The 24,145-nt window shown below is 38.9% G+C and overlaps 1 protein-coding gene across 9 annotated transcripts in view; it reads left to right on the top strand.

Moving 5' to 3' along the window:
• The window catches only part of SIPA1L1 (signal induced proliferation associated 1 like 1), a 416,028-nt gene that overhangs the window by 196,823 nt on the left and 195,060 nt on the right, over nucleotides 1-24,145 (top strand). For all 9 annotated transcript variants that reach the window (XM_026455910.1, XM_026455874.1, XM_026455879.1 and 6 more), the window contains one exon: nucleotides 10,087-10,148. The gene's annotated coding sequence lies outside the window, so the exon portion shown is untranslated. The remainder of the gene's footprint in view (nucleotides 1-10,086; nucleotides 10,149-24,145) is intronic.

The raw sequence follows: 24,145 nt of genomic DNA, 5'->3' as shown, positions 1-24,145 counted from the left end.
TTTTTTTTTGAGACGGAGTCTCGCTCTGTCACCCAGGCTGGAGTGCAATGGTGCAATCTCGGCTCACTGCAAGCTCCACCTTCTGGGTTCATGTCATTCTCCTGCCTCAGCCGCCTGAGTAGCTGGGACTGCAGGCGCCCACCACTACGCCCGGATACTTTTTGTATTTTTAGTAGAGATGGGGTTTCACAATGTTGGCAGGATGGTCTCGATCTCTTGACCTTGTGATCTGCCCGCCTCTGCCTTCCGAAGTGCTGGGATTACAGGCGGGAGCCACCGCAGCCGGCCTGAATCTTGATTTCTAAATACAATTCTCTAATAAAAGGAACCAGTACTCCTTGGAGAAATGAGACCAAAACATGTGATTTCAGAAAATGAGGAAATGATTGCCAGATACAGCGGCTCACGCTTGTAATCCCAGCTACTTGGGAGGCTAAGGCTGGAGAATTGTTTTAGGCTAGGAGTTTGAGACCAGCCTGGGCAACATAGCAAAACCCTACCTCTAAACAAATAAACTAAAAAAAAAAAAGTAACCAGACATGGTGTCATACACATGTAGACCTAGCTACTCAGGAGACTGAGGCAGGATTATTGCTTGAGGCCAGGAGTTTGAGTGAGTTACGATCATACCACTGCACTCCAGCCTGGGTGACAGAGCAAGACCTAGTCTCTTATGGAAAAAAATGATTGATTGAATGATTGATGGATTGATTGTAGTAGTGATTAATTATAGTAAACAATAATAGTAATGGATTATAACCCACTGAATAAATTAATGAATAACATAAATGTAAGAATGAATAAATGATTAGCTGGGTGTGGTGGCAGCACACACCTATAGTCTTAGTAGCTGAGGACGGGAGGATTGCTTGAGCCCAGGAGATCGAGGCTGCAGTGAACTGTGGTTGCACCACTGCGCTCAAGCCTGGGTGACAGAGCAAGACCCTGTCTCAAAAAAATTAAAAAACACATTTTTTAAAAAATAATGAAATGCGTTAATTGAAAGCTTGATGAGGTACTAGATATTTATATAGTTTCAGATTACCTCCCTATGAAATACTAATTACAAAGGGGGAAAGAATAAATTACAGTGGTGGAAGCCTGGCAGATACCACCTTAATCAGTTCATCAAAGTGAACATCACTGGTAAGAATACAAATCAAAATTGTTTGTCACTGATAGGATGCCATGAGAATACAGTATTCCTTTCTGTGATATTCTTGCTAGTGTTTTTGTTTGTTTATTTTTAAATAAATGTTATTTTGAAGTATGATATACACACAGAGCACAGATTATAAGTGGATAGGTCAATGAATTTCAAAAATTGGACTCATCTATGAAACCAGTCCCGAGATCAAGAAAATGAAGTGTCACTCTAGAAGCTCCTGATGGGACTCCTGTGAGTTATAGCAGTGATTAGTTTTGTCTGGTGTTGAACTTTCTGTAAATGGAATTAGGTAGTATATACTTTTGTATATGGCTTTTTTCTTTCAGCATTACATTCATGATAATTAATATTATAGGTAGCAATATTTCATTACTTTCATTGTTACAGTATTCTGTTATATGGAACTCCTCAATTATTATTTTTCTTTCTTTACTATTACTCATTTTATATTTTGTATAAATATCTATACTATTACTTATTTTACTATTACTTATTTATATACTCTGTCACCCAGGCTGGAGTGCAGTGGTGTGATCTCAGCTCACTGCAGCCTCCATCTCCCAGGCTCAGGTGATTCTCCCACCTCAGCCCCCCGAGTAGCTGGGACTACAGGAATGCATCACCATGTTTTGCTACTTTTTAAATTTTTTTGTATGGACGGGGTTTCGCTGTGTTGCCCAGTCTGGTCTCAAACTCCTGGACTCATGCAGTCTGCCTGCCTCAGCCTCCCAAAGTGCTGGGATTACAGGTGTGAGCCACTGTGCCCAGCGTATCTTTTCTTTCTGCTGTGGATGTACACTGCAGTTGTTTTCAGTTTTGGGCTATTAGGAATTGCACTGCTATGAACATCCTTGTTTATATTGTGTAGGGAAGAAAGACTTCTTTTTCTTTCCAATGGCTAGGTACATGGCTGACATCCTGTCACAAAAGACAGATTAACAAAAGAGAAGCATACGAATTTATTAATATAAGTTTTATGTGACACAGGAGTCTTCAGGAACTAACACCCAAAGAAAAAGTGACACCTCTGTATTTTTACACTAAATTTGATGATGAGTGGACAGCTGTGCAGAAGTATGATTGGGCAAAGGGAGTATGAGGCAGTGGTAATAAACTAGGCCTATTTGTTCAGCTGCTCCGTGCCCCTGTGTCTTCAGAGATAAGGGCATTCCTTTCCTGTAGGTATAGGGAAGGTATCTTTGGAATGAAGGTCTTACAACCTACTTCAGAGGAAGGCTAGAGAATTCTTTTATGGCCTACATCATAGAAGGACAGGAGAAGGTTGCTTCTGTGGTTTTCTCAAATGCTAAGATGCCGTATTTTGAATTGGCGTGTGCTGAACCCCATTAGTGTCTTTTGCTACAAATATGTGTTCATTTATGCTGGCTGTCTACCTAGGTGTGAAATTGCTAAATTACAGCATATTCCTATGTCCAACTTCAATAGATGCTGCCAGTTTTCCAAAGGAGCCGTATTAGTTAACACTGCTACCAAAGGTGTAGGAGAGTCCCATTTACTCCTCATTCTTAGTGACATGGTTTTAATTTCAGCCATTCCAGTGGGTATGTAGTGGTACCACATTGTGGTTTATTTATCATGATGAATGGGGTCAGTCATCTTTCATCTGACTGTTAACCCTTTATTTGGTTGTCATCTTTTGTGTGGTATCACCATTCACCTTTTTAAGTCTGTCATCTGGGATCATTTTCCTGCTGTGCAAAAGTCATATAATTTAGTGTGTGTTTATTGATGGTAAAATCTTGGTTTTGTTTGCCTGAAAATGTTTATTGTTCTAGAAGGAATTATCTCTAGCTATATAATTCTGGGTTGATAGTTCTCTCTCTTAGTTTATTGAAAATAATAGTTCTCTGTCTTGTGGCTTCCATTGTTGCTTTTAAGAAATAAGCCATCATCTTAATTGGGGTACACTTGTAGGTGATTTTCTTTGCTGCTTTTAAGATTGCTTTTTTTTAGTGGTCGGTAGTTTTATGTCTCTTGGTATTGATTTTTCACTTGCTTATTTGCTGGCCTTTCTGGATTCAAGGATTGGTGTCATTTATACCAGAGAATCTCTCCATTATCTTCTTCTAGTACAGTATGAGTATCCCTGATCTGAAATGCTTGGAACCGGAAGTGTTTGGGATTTCAGGTTTTTTCAGATTTTGGAATATTTGTAGTATACTTTCTAGTTGGGCATCCCTATCTGAAAATATGAAAACCTGAGCTCCAGTGAGCATTTCCTTTGAGCATCATGGCAGCACTCAGAAAGTTTCAAGTTTTGAACCGTTTTGGATTTCAGGTTTTCTGATTTGGAATGCTCAAGTTGCACTCCTTTTAGGCAGATTTTAGGTCTATTCACTCTATCATCTAAGCTTTTTAATCTCTCTCTCTTTTCTTTCTTTCTTTTTTTTTTTTTTTTGAGATGGAGTCTCCCTTTGTTGCCCAGGCTGGAGTGCAGTGACACGATCTCGGCTCACTGCAACCTCTGCCTCTCAGGTTCAAGCGATTCTCCTGCCTCAGCCTCCCGAGTAGTTGGGATTACAGGCTCCGCCACCATGCCCGGCTAATTTTTGTATTTTTAGTTGAGACGAGATTTCACCACATTGGCCAGGCTAGGTGATCCACCTGCCTTGGCCTCCCAAAGTGCTGCAATTACAGGTGTGAGCCATTGCACCCGGCCTTAGTCTCTCTTTTAAGGTTTGCATTTTTTTTCTTTGGGAAACATTCTGGGTAATTTTTCAAGGTCAGTCTTTCAGTTCACTGATTCACTGTTCATCTGTGTCCATTCTGTAATTTATCCACCTAATGAATTTTTTTAAAGTTTAGTTATCACATTTTAAATTTCTCTATGGTTTGGTTCTCTTTCCATTCTGTTTGGTTATTTACAGTCCCTTATTTGCTCATATTTTCAAACTTCTCATTTATACATATATGCATATATATATTTTTTTAGATATCACACTTTGTCAGCTTTAATATTTGGCATTGAGAGAAAAAGGATTGTCTGTCCATATTTTTCTTTTTTTCGCTTTTTATTTTGACATAATCTCGGAATTTTTTTTAAAAAGTTAGATATGTCAAACAACTTCCATCTACCCTTCGCCCACATTTCCCAAATCTTACTATCTTATGTAACTGTAGTAAAATTATCTAAATCAGGTAATTAACCTTGATAGAATACTATTAACTAATCTCTACACTGCATTTGTTTTCTGTCAGCTGTTCCAATAATGTATTTTGTTTGGATCGTGGTCCAATCCAGGATCAAACATTGCATTTAATTATGTTTCCTTATTTCCTTTTATCTGTGGTGTTTGTCAAATGGTGGTTTTTCTGCTTCCATTATCCTCTTTGCATGTATTCATTAAAATTTTCCTATAAGAAAGAGCTTGGCCTTCTCTTCCACGTACTTACACATCCATTTATTTATTTCTTATCACTATGGACTTGTGGATGTTTGTTTTATCCTATGGGTTATAATCCTTTAAATTATTCCAGATGTGGCCTCTTCAGTTTGGTTCCACTTTCCTTTTAAGAAGTCTCCAGCTTTTTTGAGCACTTCCTTACATTTTGGCACCAGAGGATATTTCAGGCTTACCTAGTATTTTCCCTGTCCCAGTTTTGCAGCCAGACATCTCTCCAAGTAGTCCTGGTTCTTTCTATTGAAGGATGGTGTTTAGAAACCGTCTGGGTGCTAAGTGTACTATTAAGATGTAATTATCCTTAGGCTTTCTAAGAGAACAGAGCTAGGAAATGAATATATGTGTGCATACACATACCTACATTTATCTGTTCCTGTTTGTCTATTGAAACATATGTTAAAAACCATGATTTTATAGTGATACCGCTAATTCAAATCTAATACCGTGGAATTCATTCTAGCCTTTTCTCCTTTCTGTATTTGTTTTGTCTCTAGCTTCAATGTCTATTATAGTCAAGATACTGGTTTCCACAGTGGTTAGTTCTTCTGCGTTTCCTTCAGGATAGTCATGTGGTTATGTTATGTATTCCTAATGCAGTTTAGTTGTTACTGTTGATGTTTCACTTTCATTAACCCTTATATACTGGTTAATGTTAAGTGTTTGCTTTTTTTATTTTGTCAAACATTACCATGATTTTAAATGTCAAAACTATGTAAAAAGATATATTTTGAGACATGCCACTTCCCCCTCTATGCCTTGTATTCCATTCTCATTCCCCAATTCCCACTCCAATGGTTCCATAATGCTTATAAGATAAAATTCAAACTTCATTGTGGTTGACAAGTCCCTTCATCATCTCAGTTTTATTTATTTGTTTATTTTTAAATAGAGATGAGGTCTCACTATGTTGCCGAGGCTGGTCTCAAACTCCTAGGCTCAAGTATCCTTCTGCCTTGGCCTCCCAAAGTGCTGGGATTATAAGCATGTTCAACCACACCTGGCCACATCTCAGTTTTAGCTTATCCTTATACATCACATTCTGGTTGTCTCAGATTTCTCATTATACCTCAGATATGACTGACTCAGTCATGTCTCCATGCATACGTTCTCTTCCTCTGCCTGGAGTGATACTTCTCTTATCCTAACCTCACCTATCTGTAATCATTCAAAACTTATTTCCATTCTTACTTCTATGGGAAGACTTCCTTTCCTTATTTTCTTTTCACTTGCCTTTTACTCTCCCTACATTTAATCATTTAATAATCTTGCTCTGTCACCCAGTCTGGAGTGAAGTGGCATGATCATGGCTCACTGCAGCCTCAACCTCCCGGGCTCAAGTGATCCTCTTGAGTAGCTGGGACTACAGGCTCACACCACCACGCCTGGTTACTTTTTGTATTTTTTTCTAGAGATGGGGTTTCGCCATGTAGCCCAGCTGACTTTTTTTTTTTTTTTTAATATGGAGTTTCACTCTGTCACCCAGGCTGGAGTACAGTGGTGCGATCTCGGCTCACCGCAAGCCCTACCTCCTGGGTTCATGCCATTCTCTTGCCTCAGCCTCTTGAGTAGCTGGGACTACAGGTGCCTGCCACCACGCCCGGCTAATTTTTTTGTATTTTTAGTAGGGACAGGTTTCACTGTGTCAGCCAGGATGGTCTCGATCTACTGACCTCATGATCTGCCTGCCTCGGTCTCCCAAAGTGCTGGGATTACAGGCATGAGCCACTGCGCCCGGCCTATAGTGACTAGATTTCAATTATTTTCACCTTCTTTTCTTTATTTCTTCTCTCTTCATTTCACTAATGACATAAGCCCATACAATAGAACGTAAATCCTTATAATGTGAAAACATGTAGGCTTAGAAAGTCAAGACTGTATCATTGGCACATTTGCTACTTCACTTGAAAAGTTGAAACTTCCTGCCTGTTTAATCTGTTAGTTTGGAATAAATTGTTGTACCAGAAATAAATCCCTTCATCAGTCTTTTAAGAGCTTTAGTAAGCTTTTAAATTGTCATTATTTTTAATGTCCAAAAGGCCAGTTCAGTGACCTTCCAAATTGTGTTTCTAAGCTGTTTATGTTACTTTTTAAATTCTGTATTGCTTACTTAGCAGATTGTGTTAAAATGTAGGGCCTTATTTCTACCAGTCTCTTCACCCATCTGTTACTTTCCTTCCTCCCTCTGTATTGCGTTTACCTCCTGCCACTCCTGTGTATGCTATCTAATCATAGCCTGTTCTCAAGTCCTGCATGAAACTTGGAACATCTTGCAATGTAGACATCACACTGTAGATGTGAAGGGAGAGCTTCAGGAACTTGCTTTGTGAGGGCACAAGGCTTGCATTGTGTCAGTGTTTGAATCCGGGTATAGCACGCTATGAGAAAGCATCCACTTAATAATGTGTCCCGTATTCTTTTTTTTTTTTTTTTTTTTTTTTGAGGCGGAGTCTCGCTCTGTCGCCCGGACTGGAGTGCAGTGGCCGGATCTCAGCTCACTGCAAGCTCTGCCTCCCGGGTTTATGCCATTCTCCTGCCTCAGCCTCCGGAGTAGCTAATTACTGAAATGTTTTACTTTTTTAATTCAGATTGAAGACAAGTACATTATAAATTTATACCTTAATGAATTTTTCCAAATTGAACATAGTTGTGAAACTACCACTCAAATCAAGGAATCTAATATTATTAGCCCACCAAATTTCCCCCCTTTTCCTTCTCCCAGTCTCTATTTTCCCTGACATCCTACACTCAGTGGAAACTATTATTCTGACTTACATAGTTTAACCTATTACTGAACTTTATAAAACAGAAACATATAGTATATTCTCTCATGTGTCTGGCTTCTTTGTCTCAACATTATGTTTGTGAGATTTATCAGTGTTCTAGTATTAGTTATGGTTCATTTATATTCATTGCTGTGTAGCAGGCAAAACTAAGGCTGGTGGACTGGCTGTTTTTGTAAATAAAGTTTTATTGAAACACAGCCAAGCCCATATTGTCTATGGCTGCTTTTGTACTCCAAAGGCAGGTTTGAGCAGATGTGATAGGGACAGAAACTTTATGGCCTGCAAAGCCTGAAATATTTACTATTTGGCCCTTTACGGGTTTAAAAAAAAAAAAAAAAAAAGGCCTGATTCCTGCACTATAGTATTCCATTGTATGAATATTCCACAATTTGTTACTAGGTTTTGGCTGTTACAACGAACAGTTATTGGAAAATTATTGTGTGGGATCTATGTATGCATATTCCCAGGAGGCATTTACCTCGGCATGGAATTGCTGGGTTGCAGGGTATGTTTATATTCTGCTTTATTGGATACTGCCAAACAGCTTTACAGTTTATATTCCCATCAGCATTGTGCGAGAATTGAATTGCTGCACATCCTAAGGCTTGGTGTTGTCAGATTTTAACATTTCAACCATTTTCATCATTATGTAATTTTATTTCATTGTAGTTTTAATTTGTATTTCCATGGTGACGCATGAAGTTGAACACCTTTTTATATGCTTATTAGCCATTTTTATATTCTGTTTGGGTGGCTTGTCTTTTTCGTCTTTGTTTTCTCTCCCCAGAGACAGAGTCTTGCTCTGGCTGGGATGTGGTGATGCAATTAGAGCTCACTGCACCCTCGGACTCCTGGGGTCAAGTGATCCACCTGCTTAAGCCTCCCAAATAGCTGGGACTATAGGTGCGCACCACCATGCCTGGCTAATTTTTTATTTTTATTTATTTTTAATTTTTAAACTGAAGAAGATGTTGAATTTTTTTTTTATTTTTAAATTTTTTTTGTAGTGACAGAGTCTTGCTATGTTGCCCAGGCTGTTCTCAAACTCCTGGGCTCAAGCGATCCTCCTGCCTCAGCCTCCCAAAGTACTGGGATTACAGATATGAGCTACTGTGCACAGCCCTGTTACTAATTTGTAAGGAGTTCTTTACATTAATTTGTAAGGAGTCCTTTGGTAGATAATATGTATTGCAAATATTTCCTTCTGTTTTGAGGCTTCCACTTTTCTTCTTTTAATGCTTTAAAAATTTTTTTTGAAAAGCTTATTAACTATAGTGAATACAGCAACATGGCTGAATCTCACACACACTAAGGCAAGTGATGTTAGGCACTGTATTTGTGGATACATGGACAGTGATCCTCAGCCTTGTCATAATACTACCTGAAAACCTCATTGTCTTAAAACTTAGTTAGACTTTTATGTTTTTCAGTCCCTCTTAATTGAAAGTGTGGTTTGTTATATAGTTATGTGGCTTGAGGTTTGGATAAGGACAGAATTCTTATCTTTCCCTTTTTTTTTTTGAGACTGAGTCTCACGCTATCATCCAGGCTGGAGGAGTGCAGCAGCACAATCTCAGTGCAATCTCTGGGTTGCACAAGCTCACTGCAACCTCTGCCTCCCAGGTTCAAGTGATTTTCATGCCTGGGCCCCCGGAGTAGCTGGGATTATAAGCGTTAGCCATTGTACTGGCTATTTTCTTTCCCTTTTGAATATTAAAAGCAATTTCAGGGTCTTAAGAATCTCAGGTTATGTGGGTGTGTTTGTTCAGCATTACATGGTGTGCTGAATATTCATAGATTTTTACTAAGTAAGATGATGTACTGTCAAATATTGGAATCATATTTTTGCAATTTTTTATCCTGAGAACTGTCTCCTCAGATCTTCAAGTAAAGGAATTTAGAAATCGAAGCTGATTTATCTAGCTTTAAATTGCATTGGATTGAACGAGTTAGTTGTGTCTTGTAGTGAGTAGACTACGTGATTTTTGAAGTCTGTTTAATAACTGTTTTTCAGCCAGGCACAGTGTCTCACGTCTTTAATCCCAGCACTTTGGGAGGCCGAGACAGGTGGATTACCTGAGGTCAGGGGTTGGAGACCTACCTGGGCAATATGGTGAAACCCTGTCTCTACTAAAAATACAAAAATTAGCTGGGCGTGATGGTGCGCACCTCTAGTTCCAGCTACTCGAGAGGCTGAGCAGGAGAATTGCTTGAACCTGGGAGGCAGAGGTTGTAGTGAGCCAAGATTATGCCACTTCTTTGTCTCAACATTATGTTTGTGAGATTTATCAGTATTCTAGTATTAGTTATGGTTCATTTATATTCATTGCTGTGTAGCAGGCAAAACTAAGCCTGGGTGACAGAACGATGCTCCATCTCAGAAAAAGAAAAATAATAATTCTATTTTTCCCCCTTTTTATTTCAGCTTTATAAATAGCAGTCCAGGACAATAGTACTTGATAAAAAGGTATTTTGTTTGTTTTGGTTGGTTATGGTCAGCTCTATAAAGATGCATGTGACCTTAAAAATATTTAGAAATATTATAATACTACAGACATTTTTCTCTAATGTCTGACTTAAAAGCAACTGTTTACCTTAGAAAGGCTGGTTTGCCTCTTCTAGAAAAAAGACTTGTGAAAGTTATGCAGCTATTGTATTTTAGTGAAATTTATTGTGCACTTAAACAGGTTTTTTTTTTCTAATTTTATTTCAGGTTATACCTTATTGGTGTGGATGCTGTTGTCTAAATTTCAGTAGCTATGGCACAAGAATATAGTAAGTACTATGCTGTACTTCCTATGACCTACCTGCTTTACAAAGTGTTGATTTTCTGTGTTTAAATTTCTGATTAGAGAAATGAAAATATAGAAACAAAATTTTTAAAAATCTGCTTTTCTTAAAGAGATGAATTCATTTGTTATCTGCTTTTTGAATCTATAGCTTTATATACAAATATAGTGTAATAGTGATTTATTTCGTAATCTGATACAGTATTGCTCAGGCTATTCCCTGTAAATAGTACTGAGTGAACATTAGGGTTGGATCCATATTATGCATCCCATCTATTCCTCATGTTACGGGGTTGAAGAACTGACTGCAGCTCGCCCTGATTAGGAGCAGTCTCGATTCTGCCTTGTCCATGATTGACTCATGAACTCTGGCTACCTCAGTGAGTGCTGAGTGTCACCTGGCCAGGGGGATAGTTTCAGAGATGGTCCTGTAATCCTGTTCTACCCAGCGTGGCTCCAATATGGGTTTGCCTGGAGCTTCTGGCAGAAGGCTTCTCATGGTTAGGACAGAGCTGCCTCTTTCTTCTGGATGTTGTTGTGTGCTGGTGTGAGGTCTGGTGTAGCTGCAGCATTCTAGCTTCTGGACTGAGTGAGAAGCCACACCGGGTGGAGGAGAATCCAGAATCACAAGGAAACCAGCCCTGAAGCTTGCCCTTTCTCTGATGTCCAAGTATTTGAGCCAATACATTTCCTTTTTATTTAAGCCAGTTTGAGTTAGGAGCCAAAACAGCCTAAGTGATTCACTTAATCTCCATTTTATTTTTAGTAATCCATTAGTTTCTCCCTAGGGAAATGTGGGAGTAATTGCAAAGCAAGGCAAAATAATACCATTAAATTAAACTGGCAGAGTGTGTTGGTGTTGACTGGCATACTCTTCACTGTTAACAGTTAGCAGGTAGTGATTTAGTATTCAAAGACATGAGAATAAAATATATCACCTTCAGATTCTTCCCCATCCCCCACTCCCCCAGAAGGTTTTGCCTCCTAATCAACCACCTTGGGCTGTGAATGCTAAAAAGGGTCTTGGATACTGGCAAAAATCATCCCTTTGTATAGGTAGGTGCATATTTGGCAGTGCAGACTTGTTCTTTGTGTTTTCTTTGGACAGTCCTATACCCTTCTAATTCCTTATTTGTTTTCGTTCTTGAAAAATTAGTAGGAATATTTCAAATATAAAAAGCATATCAGGCATAACACAAATATCCTTACTCCCAACTCCTTTTTGATTAGCAGAAAAACAAAATCCATGTTACCTCTCCTCAGCACCACTATAGAGAAATTGAATGTTTACCAATTCCATTGAATATTTAAAAACCCAGGATATTTCTCCCTAACAGCAGTTCCCTTTCTCTATCCCCAAGAAACCCCTCTCCTGGTTTTGGTCTTTGTTATTCCCATGCATTTGTTTGTGCTCTTCCCACGTATGTACTATATGATTTTTGGATGCTCTTTAACTTTGTAATGTAGTTACTTTTGTAAGTACATTACAAACTACATTGCATTACAAACTACATTACTTTGTGATGTAGTAACTTTGTAAATGTAGATGCTATGTGCATTTATAACTCAAATCATAAGGGAGTTTAGAATAAATTGAGGCTGAATTTATTCTAAATTCTGAAAGAGGCTATAAATCTGTTCTTAGGCACTTGTGAAAAGATCTGTTATTAGATACCCTGGTGATCTGTGATAGAATGGTTTTGATTTTGAATGGTCGATGAGTTTGAACCAACATGCTGATAGCTTTCTGTCTTATCTACTAATACAAAGCACTTTTCTCTGGTAATTGGCCTGCCATTGAGTTCACTCTCTGTAGCTACTTCTACACTCCTGTGCAGGTGTGGAATGTGCAGGACACTTACAGATCAACTGAGCTTTTCAGAGTGTGTTGGTTGCTATTTCATTTAAATAGCTCTATTCATTCTGTAGTCCAAATGCTGCTTCTGGCATCATTTTTCTGCATTGTGAGAATTCTCCATTATGCCTACAAAATTTACTTCTGGTTTTTTTTTTTTCCCCCTTTTCTTTTTTTTTTTCTAAATTTGTCAGTTTGTCACTATGTTACTTTGCACTGACAGCGGTAGTATGGAAGAGGGATCTACTCCTAAGAACTGGCTGTCGGGTTCCACCCTGAAACAGTACTGTACCTCAGTCATCTGGGAGCCTCCTTGGAAATCTTTGTGCCCTTATGTCCTTTGTGACCCAATTTTGGGTCTTAGGGATCATTTTGTATCTTGTTCTTGTGTGAAATGTATCTTTTTTTTGTTTGCTTTTGCTTTTGTTTTTGTTGTTTTGTTTTTTGAGACGGGGTCTCACTCTGTTGCCCAGGCAGGGGTACAGTGGTGCAATCTCAGTTCATTGCAGCCTCAACCTCCCGGGCTCAAGTGATCCTCCCACCTCAGCCTCCCAGTTAGCTGGGAATACAGATGTGATGAACCACCAAGTTTGGGTAATCTTTTGTCCGCCTCAGCCTGCAAGAGTGCTAGAATTACAAAGATGAGCCACCATGCCTGGCCTGAAATGAATCCTAAGTCATTTAACTTTTGCATTCAAAAAATTAATTCCCTTACTACTGGGGGAGTCATATTACCCTTTGCTCTTGTTTACAATGTTGCCCCCATGAAACTGAGTCAGTTCCATTCAAAAATCATTAATCCTTTCAACTTGGGAACCTAATTACTGATAAAGTATCAGATAAAAATTTACAACAATATGGTAAAATTTTTTTCTGTGTGCCATTTTTACTGAAATGTTTAGCATTTGGAAAAAAGTGAACTCAAAAGATTTTTTCCCCTTTATACATATTATATCCGTGTTACAGGAAGGAAACAACATCTTTTGTTGAAACTGTTTGAAGATCTTATACTTTGTGAATGCATTTGTTGTTGTATAATGTTTTGTGTGCATTTTCTTTTTTAAAAAAACCTGAGTGCTGTAGTTGGGTTTTAAGGGGAAAAGCCTATTGAAAATTTTCTTTGAAAAATCAATTCAGTGAACTGATACTACTCTTTTTTGTTTGTTTCTTGTGGAATGGAGCCTTCTTCTTTCTTATATATGAAAGGACTTGTATATATATTAAAGGCATACAAAAGGACTTGCTTAAATGTGAAAAGCAGTACAAAAACTTGGCTTGTTTTTATACCGCCAGATGAAATGCTGCCTTTGTGGGGAAGGGCCCCCTGGGCTGAGGGAGCTTCTAGACACTGACTCAGATATGTAATTAGGTCTTGCTCTCCGCACCCTTGTTGACTTGAAAGCACTAGCCATAGACCATTTAGTCTGGAAAAGCAATACTACATGAATCATCTAAATTGGCACAAATTATCCAGAATGCTGCTAAACGTTTTTTACTCTTCTGTGATTGAGAGAATTAGAAAAGGATACTTGTTCTTTAAAAGTATTATAGAAGGTACATATACATTCATGAAAGTAAGTGTTTTCCCTGGATAGAATGAAAAGCAGTGGAATATTTGACATTTGTAAGCAGTTCAGATCTCATGGGTCAGTTTTAGGAGATTCCTCCATGCTTCCCATACTATTTTCCTTTGTGAGAAGGTAGGAAGTGTGGCCTGTCTTCCAGCTCCGGTTTATTTCTCCACTCAGACCTTTCAGACCTCTCTTGCCATCTGCAGCCTCTGCAGGGCGGTGGAGGCAGGGGAAATCCTGGAAGTGTATATTGTATCTGTTTTGCTTCCTCCTAACTAGTCTCACAATCAGTATCTCAGTATTTAGAATGGAAATTTGATACTCCTCTCTTCCCTTTCTCAAAATGTTGGGTCAGTAGACTTACTGAGACCTGTTAGGGTACCTGGCAATGAAGTGGGTGAAAGTCATTTTTTTGTGTGTGTTTGCTAAGTAGTAAGTTGACAGTGTTTCAATTTATTTTTAAAAAATCAAAAGTTTTCTTACATTGTCTCAATTTATTTATGACAAAACTTTAAAATAATTATATTCTAAAGTTGCAGGCGTTTATAAGTCACTTAGGAATAGACATAAAATGCAGACTTTTCCTAGATAGACTACACTTTTTCATTTTTTTCTCATAGTTTATTAGGAATCTTTACCAGCACTTCTCTCCCAGCACTGTGTCTGCTCTAAAGAGAAAAAGGACAAGCAAATGTATTCATTCAGCAGCAAAAAAAGGCCAGATTTTCAACTTGTAATGTGAGTTGGCTTTTTAATATGTGAATAAACCCTTATTTTCATGTTGGAATATATGTGAGCAGGCGTCTCAGAGGAATGTGTCTTTGGCAGTAAGTAGAAGAAAGCCACAGCTCACTGTGTAATTTTGTGTTGTGAAGGCATAACTGCCATTTTGTGTCTGTGGTTGTATGTGCACATGCTTGTGATTCAGGTTGTCTTTGTTAGTATAGGGCATTGCTGTTTGTCAGACCTTGCCACTTTCATTTTGGAGTTGTCGAAAATCACATATTCAAATTATAAAACTGTTAGAACGTATGCTGAGTTAAATTGAAAGACTTTAGAGTGAGTTTCTAAAAAACTGACTAGTAAAATATTTCATCAGTCAGTACCCCTGATAAAATTCCTCATTAGGTGGGTAGGTGAATATCTTTTCCCTAATATAAATTACAAAAACCTTCATGTTAGGGATTTAGGCTGTATTTACAAAGAGTGCCAGTTTGGCTGAGTGCTGTGACTTATGCCTGTAATCCCAGTACTTTGGGAGGCCAAGGTGGGAGGATTGCTTGGAGGCCAGGAGTTTGAGACCAGCCTGGGCAATATAGTGAGACCCCATCTCTACAAAAAATAAAAATAAGAAAAGAGTGCTAGTTCACTAAGAACTGTGATCCTGTTTGTCCCAGAACTTGCTTAGTACCCAGTTAACCTTTCACTTAATCTCTTTTGGTTGCAAGCCGAGAGATCATGCCTTAGTACCAAAAACAAATCACCCAACCTCATTACTCTTGGTTTGCATTTGTATAAATAATTGGGTCATTAGCCGATATGTAAATGGAGGGACATGAAAGGTTGACCTTAGTGGGAATTTAACAAGACTTTATGACTTCTAGATTAACTCTGGTATCATGGTAGCAAATACCTTTTGTTTGTGGGTGCAGTGCTGTAAGACCTCAATCAAGACTTCTAGAGTTCTTAATGGGTAGGAAAATATCTAAAGGAGTTTTATGCATGATTATATCTTATTCCATCTAGTAACAGATGCTTTCCCAATTTTGTGAATGAATGGTAATCCCTGATGAAAGCTTCCCACCCTCACACCCTCATTTTTAAAAAAAATTTCCTTCTCAAACCAATTGAATAAAATTAGTCTGGCCTATGGAGTTAGGTGTCCCCTTTGTAAAATGGAAAGCGTTTCTAAACAGTGTGAGCAGAGAGACCATCTGTCACTATTTCTATCTGAATATTTGGCTCCTTCCCTAAATTTGATGGTATCCCCATCGTATTACTGTGCAGTGGTCTCAATTTAAAGATGGAGAAGCCAATGTGCATTCCTCTGTTCTGCATGTGTATAGAGTCTGTTGATGGTAAAGATTTAGGCCAAGATCCAACATTCATTGTTACTGTAATTTGATCCTTTAGTTGTATTGTGACAATCACTTGGAATAACGTTCAGTTGTATTCGTTCAAAGCATCAAGGAAAATCTCATTTAATACGCTATTCTCAACAAATATTAAAAATAACTGTTACAAAAATAATACATACTAGTAAAACAAGTAGAAAATGCAGATAAACATAAAGACAAAAATGAAAACCATCTATCATTTTACCATCCAGAAGTGGCCATTACTAACATTGGCTAATAATAACTTCTCATAGAACACAGAGCACACCATTGAGAAGAGGTCGGGGGACCCAATGCCAGTGATTAATAAGGGACTGGCTGGAGATGATGGCAGCCAGAAACTCTTAAATACCTGTGTATGGTGTGTGTTAGACTTAGTGTCTTCTAAACTGGAAGTATTTATTAGCTGTGTTCATTTTATTATAAGATGAAAGAAAGCGAAGCGCCTCTTGAAGGAGTAACTGCCCTATTCTGGTTAACTTCTGTTTCCATTGATTTTTTTAGGAAGTGTTTTTCTTATGCAGGGCATGTTTCTCTACGTAAGCATGAATTTTCCTCTTGATTCTTAAGTGAAGGGATAATATAAAATGAGCTGCTATATAGAAAGAGTAGAATAATAACATACTTTTTAAAGGAGTGACTTTTGCTCCTCTGATGGAAAGATAGGAAAGTTAAGTCATCAGAAACTGCATGTAGTTATTATCAAGGGATAACTGAATGTCAGAATCCCTCCTAGGTTTTGTTTTGTTTTGTGTTTTCTTCTTTTTCTTTTCTTTTGAGACAGAGTCTCATTCTGTCACCCAGGCTGTTGTGTAGTGGCACAGTCTCAGCTCACTGTAACCTCCACCTCCCAGGTTCAAGCAGTTCTTCTGCCTCAGCCTCCTGAGTAACTGGGATGACAGGCATGCACCACCACACCCAGCTAATTTTTTTTTTTTATTGTATTTTTAGTAGACAAGGGATTTCACCATGTTGACCAGGCTGTTTTCGAACTCCTGGCCTCAAGTGACCTGCCCATCTCAGCCTCACAAAATGCTGGGATTACAGGCGTGGGCCACTGTACCCGGTCCCTCCTAGATTTTTTTTTTTTTTTTTTTAGATGGAGTCTCACTCTGTCGCCCAGGCTGGAGTGCAGTGGCCGGATCTCAGCTCACTGCAAGCTCCGCCTCCCGGGTTCATGCCATTCTCCTGCCTCAGCCTCCCGAGTAGCTGGGACTACAGGCACCCGCCACCTCGCCTGGCTAGTTATTTGTATTTTTTTTTTTAGTAGAGACGGAGTTTCACCATGTTAGCCAGGATGGTCTCGATCTCCTGACCTCGTGATCCGCCCGTCTCGGCCTCCCAAAGTGCTGGGATTACAGGCTTCCTCCTAGATTTTTAAAAATGGTTTTTAACATAGTATATCTGTCCCCTGCTACATCGTATCTGATGTCCCTCCTCTTCTGTCTGTTGCCTCGCCATCGTAGGGCAACTTCACGTAATTTAACAAGGCTACATTGTAAAATTTAAGGAATTCTGTGCTAAGGTCTCTGATTATTCCACTAACATTCTCTCATCCTTCAACTTATAATAACTTTCAAAAAAAAGAGTCTGGCTTTCAAATCATTACACTACAAAGGTTTATGTAACCAACAGTCATCTCCCTGGATCTGAAAGTAGTTGTCCTTTGTGCGATTTTGATGGCTTCTGAGCACTTGTTTGCTGGTTTCCTTCTCTGATGCTCAGGATAACTTAGTATGCCACAGCCCTCTTAACTTCCAGTGGGCTTCTTTTAAGTGTTTGTGCTTAAAAGAAGCTTACTCTATGAGCAGTAATGCACTTCAACCAGTTGGTCAGTGATGATCCCCACAGTTTGCTCTCTTGAAGCCATTGTGGTATACACAGAGTAAATGATGAGAGCTTTGTCCTCTGCCCTCTCTTCCAAGTAAAGAGTGTAAAAGTTGTTTTAAAGGAAGTCTGCATTTTGTGGTATCATTCAGTTTTGGAACAGTGTCTATTTAGATTTTAGCCTGGAATTCTTTTGGAAACTCCACCCCTGGAAGAAAATGATTTTTAAAAGAATGTGTTTCAGCAGCTGTTAATGTTAGCAAAAATATAGCACTGTGTTGGAAGATCTTTTGGTTATACAACAGTAGCTTGCTGGATTTCACTTCTGCAGTTGCAGTACCTTCCATTGAGAGACTGATTAGGCAAATGTTGCCAAGTTTTAAATTATAATGTTGTATTGTTGGAAAATGCTCAAATTTTGATTCTCTGGTATTGTAATGTGTTTTTAATTTTAAGCATCACATTGAGATTTTAGCATTTACATACCTGAAGGAAGCAATAGGCAAATTTTTACTTGTTAAAAAATATTAGTAAGTAGCAGTTGTTTCTTTCTTGCCTCTTTTTCTTTATGGGATATTTAGATTTTGTATGATCATATGCAGTAGTTCTGAACTCTTTTAAAAATTCACAGTGTTAGGGTTGTGCATGGGTTGGTTTTCTTGCACGGCTCTCATTAGATTTATTTCAGTTACCTATTCTCAGCCCTAATGGTAGTGACATCCCTGTTTATTTACTTCTTGGATTCTTACCAAGTTACAACATGATCTCTTTATCCTTGTGCTACTGATTCTATTAAGTTTACTATTTCTTTTATTTATTTACTTATTTTTTTGAGACAGAGTCTTGCTCTGTTGCTCAGGCTGAAGTGCAGTGGCACGATCTTGGCTCACTGTAACCTCCACTTCCTGGGTTCAAACGGTTCTCCCACCTCCGCCTCTCAAGTAGCTGGGATTGCAGGCGTGTGCCACCAGGCCCGGCTAATTTTTGGTGTTTTTTTAGTAGAGACTAAAAACAATAGTAGGGTTTCACCATATTGGCCAGGCTGGTCTGGGACTCCTGACCTCAGGTGATCCACCCGCCTCAGCCTCCTGAAGTGCTGGGATCACAGGTGTGAGCCACCGAGCCTGGCTAAGTTTACTGCTTCTACACAGACAGATTGATAGGTTTTTGTTTTAGATGAGTAATTCCGGTGTAATCTCTTATCAGAGGATTTAGATAAAGTATTTTCAGTTGGCCTCCCATTCCTCCTCCTCATTGCTTCAGAGTGGGCTTTTTTCCCCTGCATCTTCATTTCTTTCTCTCTCTCTCTTTTTTTTTTTTCCTTGAGAGAGAAGTTTTACTTTAAGTGGAGAATGGTAGTAAAAATCAAGTTCAGGTAAAGAATGAAGTGGTGGGCCAGATTTGGGAAGAAAATGAGAGAGTTTTAAAAAGTAAAATCTGCCACTGCTCCTGTAGCTGTTTTCGTGTGACCCTGAATTAGACCAGGTAACTGCCATTTTTTTCATCAGGGTCTGAGGATGGCGTTTGAGCAACAGCTAGCTTGTCAGTGTTTGTTTTTCTAATGTATAGTCAGTTAAGAGTTTGACTGACTTGCTGATTTGTTAATTGCAGGGGGAAAAAAAGGCTTACTCTCTCCTTTCTAATTTCCTACCAGATGAATTCCTCCTTCATCAGTTCTGTGAAGAGGCTATGAAATAATTTGAACAGTTTTTATTTTTAATAATTGAACCTTCTTCCCTACTGTTATAAACTAAGATCTCCCTTTTTCTTAAAAGCAGTGAGAAGTTATTTTCCCTTCAGGTTTTAAGGTAAGAATTGGTCCCAGTGAGCTGATATCTAACTATTCTTACATTTTTTTTTCTTCAGTCTTCCATAAATTAGCTGAAATAAAATTTTGTTCTGAAATTTTACCAAATTCCTTGAGATTCTTGGAGTCCTCTAGAGGTGGTATGGAGTCACAGCTTGGAATAATTGCTTTAGGAATAATCCTTCCACCTGGTACACAGGGACATCATCCTTTGCAAGGAAGGCAGTTAAATGTGTGTAATCTGGCAGATTGGGATCTGGACTCCTGAGTGTGTGTCCCTTCTGCCTTCTTTAGTTTACTATTTCACATCTCTCTGTCCTTATTGCCAAGTCTGGTGTCTAAGCTTCACTGTTAAGTTCACCATCTTCCTAAGGTTGTGATAGAGGCAGGGTCATGGTGCTTTTTGGAGTTTGTGTCTGTTTTCTGGTGTTTCTGGATACAAGATGGCAAAATAGTCCCATTTCTGTTTCAGTGCTTGATAAATGAAGAAAAGAAAAAGGAGATAAAGAAAAAAAGAAAATCTGATTCCTTAAGTAGTTGCAGTCTGTTCTTCAGACTTTTTTGTTTGTTTGTTTTGATGGTGTTTATTAAATGTGCACATCATTAACTGTAGTCATGCAGGGTTGCTTTCAAATCTGGGAGAACACAGAGTAGCTTCTTGGTATTTCTCAACTGTTTTTCAGCACAAGGGAAGATGCACTCATTCTAATTTCCTTAGTTTTTTCCTCTGAGAGCAGAGAGCTGCATTGTTTTTCCTGTGACCTTTATAAAGCCATGTGTTCTGTTTGGAGGACAGTCAGTGCACACCCCATTCAAGGATGCTCTCTACAGTCCTTCCTGATCCTTGGCCAGTTTTCCAAAATGAGATAAGGAATACAAAAACACTGTCTCATAAGCTGTAGAAGTGTCAGAAATGGAGGAGAGTATTGTCTTTACTATATTATTCGTTGCTTGTGTGACCTAGTGTAAATATTCTCCATTCAGTACGTAATCTCCATTGGTGAAATGGCTGCTTTTGACAATACTGTTTCCAGAGAATAGCTATTTCTCGATTAGGCCAGCTTGGAACTTTTCCAATGGAAAACTATTTGCACGTTGAACAAATATGACATATATTGCACTAAAATGAGTTACTGGTATTTCATAATATTTACAAATTGAAGAATCACTGCCCTTTATATATGGCAATAAATTTCTTTTGGCAGTGACCATGAAGTTCTTGGCCACATGAAAAATAACTGACCAGAGAGTCTGAATCTAACTTCTTATTCAGAGAGGACTATTTCTCTGACAGATGGATTTTGTAGCCTTTGTCGAGCTGTTATATAGAATAATGCTTTTTGTTTTGTGATTTAACTCATTGCCCTCAGGCATTTCAATTTGTGTGTGTTGATCTGAAAAGCTCTTCTCATGGAGAGATGTGTGACCTGGACTACAGGAAATATAATTTGCAGGAAGAGTTGGAGAGGGGGGCCTTTCCTTCCTCCGTCTCCCAGAATAGCCAAGTAATTAAATCTATTACTGTAGCTAGAAAGCGAACTATTGTCTGTATTGTCAGCAACACCCTAAGGGTGAAGAGAAGCTGCTTCTGTGCAAGACATTATCTGAGCAGGCGCCTCATCCAGTGGGACGATGCCATCCACATTTGGAAGCAGCTGAGAAATGCTTCGGCATTGGCAGCAATTCCTCATCAGAAATGCTCTCTCGCGTTTTATAGTAAACCTGTGTTGACTTTGGTGGGGAGCTCTAAAAATATCTTATCATGGAGATTTGACATTTCTTATAGCAGCCGATAGTTTACATTGACAAGCCCCTTGGAATTGTTTCAGAACACTAATCGCTTGCTGTCAGCAGCTAGCTCCTCTGAGGGGAAGAGCTGGGCTGATCCTGCCTCTGTTGTAAGACTGCCTGATTAGAGGGACATTTCTGAGTTCATGTCCATTCCTTCATTTCCAGGATATACTGAAATCAAAATACCATGAAAGGCTGATAGAACTGATTCACAGAATTTGTTTTTAGGAATTTTGGATTTTTTAAAGTACAGCTAGGCCTGGTGGTAGCTCATGTCTATAATCCCAGCACTTTGGGAGGCTGAGGTGGGAGGATTGTTTGAGGCCAGGAGCTCAAGAGCAGCCTGGGCAATATAGCAAGACCGCATCTCTATGAAAAATAAAATTTAAAAAACGAAATAAAAAGGGCTTTATTATAGTTATGTGCTATAGGACTAACAAAAAAAAGGTTGTGTCATTTGTTTTGGAAGTGGTGTCTTTGCTGAATGAGAAAAAGAATACAGTGACAAGGGAAATACTTGTTTCACTCTGCTGAAAACATTCTGACTCTTAGAACAGAGTTTTCCTCCTTCAAGAGAGACGGTTATTTAGACATTACATTACATTGTTTGAAATTAGGGCAAAATCATGTAGTGTTTTTAAAAAGTACTCAAATATACAGTAGAAAGAAAGCCAAGCTGTAACGCATTAATCAGAATTTATTCATGCTGGCTGGGCGGGGTGGCTCAGGCCTGTAATACCAGCACTTTGGGAGGTCCGAGCGGGCAGATTACCTGAGGTCAGGAGTTTGAGATCAGCCTGGCCAACATGGTGAAACCCCAACTCTACTTTAAAAAAAAAAAAAAAATTAGCCAGGTGTGGTGGCACACGCTTGTAGTCTCAGCTACTTGGGAGACTGAGGCAGGAGAATTGCTTGAACCCAGGAGGTGGAGGCTGCAGTGAGCCAAGATTCTCCAGCCTGGGCAACAGAGTGAGACTCCATCTTTAAAAAAAAAGAAAAGAACTTATTTATGCTATATGGAAGATAATTTTTTCTCTGTCCTTCTGGTGAGAATAATTTGCTGCTCCATGTGAGGTGAGTTAGCTCCTTACGGATCATTTATTAAATGTTAAGTTCTGCCTATAATGAGTACATTAACCAAGAGGGCATGTTTCGTTTTTAGAATAATTGACTAATGTAAGGATTCTAATGTTTATTATATCTATAACAATTCCATTTTAAGGATAAGTAAATAAAGACCCAAATGCGTAGTTACTTGTTAAAAGTAGCAAAACAAGTCATTCAAAGAGCAGGAAACAGATGGGCCAGTGCATGTTTCTTTCTATAAAAGTTAATCTCAGCCGGATGTGGCAGCTCATGCCTGTAATCCCAGCACTTTGGGAGGCCAAGATGAGAGGATTGCTTGAACCCAGGAGTTTGAGACCACCCTGGGTAACATAGTGAGACCCTATCACTACATAAATAATAATTAAAAAATAAAAATTAGCTGGGCATGTTGCCACACACCTGTAGTCCTAGCTGCTTGGGAGGCTGAAGCAGGAGGATTGCTTGAGTCTAGAAGGTCAAGGCTGCAGTGAGCTATAATTATGCTACTGCATTCCAGCCTGGGTGAAAGAGTGAAACTCTGTCTCTGACAATAGCAGCAGAAACATTAAGGTATGTTGACATAATGCATATATCATTCAAAACAGAGATTCTAGTGCCAGTTATTCTCTCATTATTTTTAGATAAGTATTGTAGCCATTGCACAGTAATAGCTCAAGGCTCCCCATTCCATATATTTGCCACTGGATGGCACAAAGGAATTGTAAAACACCTAAGGATCAGTGATAACTTACTGACTTTGGGGTTAAGGGACAGGAAGAAATCAATGGCATGACCATGGATCCAATCTGCTAGAGAGTGAACTTACTTCCCAGTCCCCTGACTCCTTCATTTCTGTATTCTTATTTCTTTACAAATAGTGTCTTACTGTATCACCCAGCCTGGAGTACAGTGCACAGTCGTAGCTCACTGGCAGCCTTGAGCTCCTGGGCTCCAGCTCAAGCCATCCTCTCCACTCAGCCTCCCGAGTAGTTAGGCGTGCACCACTATGCCTGGCTTTTTTTTCCTCCCCTCCCCTCCTCTCCCCTTCTGTTTTTGTCTTGCTATGTTGCCCAGGCTGGTGTGGAATTCCTAGGCTCAAGCCTTGGCCCAAAGTGCTGGGATTACAGGCATGATCCACTGTGCCCCTTCATTTCTTCTGTGTTCCATTCTTAACTTTATATGTTTCTCAACTTTTATGAAGTCCTACTCTTTTCTGTAGCCAACCTCTTTGTTCTGTCTCTGCCAGTCCCTCTCATCTTCTCTGGGATGCAAATTGTCTAATTGTGTCATTCCACTCACTCCTCCTTCCTCATCTCTTCATGCTTTTTCTTTGTAAATCTTAGGCTCTCTCCTGTCCTCTCCAGCACCCACTGCCCTACCCACTCTCGGATCTTTTCCATTCTCTCTCTTCTTGCTTCTAGTATGTCACAAAAAGTGAAGGAGTGGGAGAATTACCCCATCACTCTTTTATATCTTTATTCTTAATTCCTAAAGTTCTTTTTAAATTTAGGTATTATATATATCCAATAAAATGCAAAGATCTTAGTTGTCCTTTAAGATTTGGGTTTCTGATTATTGGCTGTTAGGAATAAAATTGCTATCAACATTCTTGTACAAGTCATTTTGTGGACATGAAATTTCATTTCTCTTGGGTAATACCTAGGAATAGAATAATTGGGTCATAGGATAGATGCATATTTTACTATGTAAGAAACTGCCAAGCTGTTTTTCTGAAATGGTTGTGCCATGTTATAGTTGCACCAGCAGTTCATGAGGGTTCCAGTTGCTCCACATTTCTTACCAGTATTTGGTATTGTCAGTTTTTAAACAAACTTTTAGCTCTTCCGCTGGGTGTTTGATAGTATCTCATTATGATTTTAATTAGCTCTTTCTTGATGACTGATTTTGATCATCTTTTTATGTGCTGAT

Source organism: Piliocolobus tephrosceles, chromosome 6 (genome assembly GCF_002776525.5).
Source record: "Piliocolobus tephrosceles isolate RC106 chromosome 6, ASM277652v3, whole genome shotgun sequence".
In the NCBI taxonomy this organism is placed as follows: Eukaryota; Metazoa; Chordata; class Mammalia; order Primates; family Cercopithecidae; genus Piliocolobus; species Piliocolobus tephrosceles.
Note: the sequence above shows the minus strand (reverse complement) of the source record. Positions and strands in the feature narration are given on the sequence as shown.